We start from the raw sequence: 2,396 nt of genomic DNA, 5'->3' as shown, positions 1-2,396 counted from the left end.
TGGATGCGGAAAGGCCCAGGTGCCCTCGGAGGGGCTCAGAAATCACCGGGACTCCACGGTGACTTCCGAGCGATACGGTACTCGAGGACATTTCAAAAGGCAGGAGCAGCTTAGGTTTAGGTAACTTGGTTGACCCCAGGTTGTCAAATTCCTGCAGGTGACCCTTCTTTGAAGCGCGCAGTGTCAAATATCCTAACACTCACGTCCCTAAAGTGGTTACCCATAAGTGGTAAAAATCCCACAATCAGACAAGTTCTCCAATATTTTTTCTTTTTTTTTTTTTTTGATAGCATCTCAAATCTGTTCCTTTTTCAACTATAGAAACATACCAATTTCAGAGTCAGTGCACCAGTCCTGCCACAACCAAACTGGCCTTTCATTTCACAGCCCTCTGCTGAAGTGTTCACCCATTTACCCCAGGTGAGAATGTGGTCAAATAATCACATAACAGCCAGGCCATAACAGCCAGGCCAGAACAGTAAGGCTCATCTGCGTATCTTCACAATGAGAATTCAGTTTACAGCTATTTACAAAGCTCTTTCTTTATCCAACAGCTTTGATGCAACTGTACATATTTTTAAGAAATAGTACGTATTTGTTTATTGTTAATATCTATTTACCTGGCCACAGCTTTATTAGAAATGTGGCTGTTCTGTCTTTTCCATAATTGGCACATAAGGGGTAGAGAGACTTTCAGAAAACTCTGCTGGTTTGACGCTATCCATATACAAATAAAGCTCCTTTGACAAACACTTTCAGCTTCGTTTTCTCATATATTTGAATTTAAGCACTATCTTTTTCTAGAAAGAAAATAAAGGGGTAAATTAATTCCCTTCTTTCCCCATAGTACTAGATCGAGAGCAAGCTATCAAGAGATATATAAGCACTAACTGTTTTCTACTGGATACTTAAGGGAAACGGGTGTAATTATGGTTTTATGGAGGTCTTACCTAAAATGCTTATACTCAGCTGCCACACTACAGTTTGATTCTCGGTTATAAATACATATATTAATCTTTGTAAAAGTCTGTACAGATTTTGAGCTAAAGGGGAACATACCGCTTTGTAGCGACTTCATAGGGAAAAAACCCGCATTCAAACCAGAAGGCACAATGATACTGGAACCTCCGGGACCCAAAGGAGGAGAGTGCTCGTTGCTTAAAACAACTAAAATCACGCTGCAAGTCAGCAGAGGGAGCCAACTGCCTTATTTTAGAAGTACCAACTCTGCTTGCTACCCCGCAGTCAGCCTAGCAGCCTGCCTGCAAGTCTTCGCCTTGCTTTACCACAGGGTGGTCAATCTCCCGTTACCGGAGAGGAGTCGGTTGCCTCGCTGTGCCAGTTGGTCTAGAGGGAATATTGGGAAAACCCGAGCTTTGCTGCATCATTAAAGTTTACTGACCCATCCAGGCTGTGCCACCACCTCTGGAAGTGACCAGTACCTAAATGGTACCTGAGAAAACACCCATTTGGTTGCAAAGGTATCCAAGGGAGAAATAAAAAAAACTTATCTTCATCTCCTCCCACCCCTTTACAACTGTGTAAGCATTTTATCTTTTCACACAAGCTGCAGAAGCAGTTTTGATCAAGTCAGTGGGGAGAGTTATATACAGAACTTCTCTGACAAAAACAGCAATAACAATACTGCAATGCCACCCCCATAGTATCACCCTTTGGTGTTTACTCACCTTTAATTCCTTTAAAGGAATTCTCCTTTTGTTCCCATATGATGAGACAGTGTAAAGCAAAGGAGAAAGCAGCTAATTATCATGATGCATTTTAAAATCGGAACTGCAGTTGTGTCAGATAAAGTAACGTGAACGCAACTGTCCATGTGATTTCAGACCTCTAGTTCCAGAGCCCCTTTTTTTCCCCCACCCCACAGGAATTACAAGAAAACACGTACAAGGTTAAAAGGCACGGTCCCCCAGCTCAGAGAGCCTTTTCCTCATGAGATCTGTTCCTCTTTGTTTCTCATCCCTTCATAACGGTGAGTTTGAAGGCTAAACTACCTCTGAGTGACCTCAGTTAAATCAATCAGTCTTCAATGCATTTACACGGGTAATCTTGAGGGAACAATTTGATTAGCTAATCATTTAATTACAAACTACTGAATTAATAATGCAGGAGAACTTAAAATGAGAAGGGCGTTACAGGACTGACAGCTGGGAAGAGGTGAGGCAACCAATGTAAATTTATTTTTAAAGTGAAAATACATTATTTGGAAGCAGTAAAATACAATAAATGCTGAATCAGACTAATTCTGCAGGCATCTTCCCTTCTTTAGGCAGAGGAGTAGAAGGCCAGGTTTTGTGACTATAAATATACTCAGATATTTACAGTATTTCCTAATTAGGACCAGTGAAAGCAGGGAAATTATATATTCTCCTTCCATT

Source organism: Haliaeetus leucocephalus, unplaced genomic scaffold, assembly GCF_000737465.1.
Source record: "Haliaeetus leucocephalus isolate CR32 unplaced genomic scaffold, Haliaeetus_leucocephalus-4.0 Scaffold173, whole genome shotgun sequence".
In the NCBI taxonomy this organism is placed as follows: domain Eukaryota; kingdom Metazoa; phylum Chordata; class Aves; order Accipitriformes; family Accipitridae; genus Haliaeetus; species Haliaeetus leucocephalus.
Note: the sequence above shows the minus strand (reverse complement) of the source record.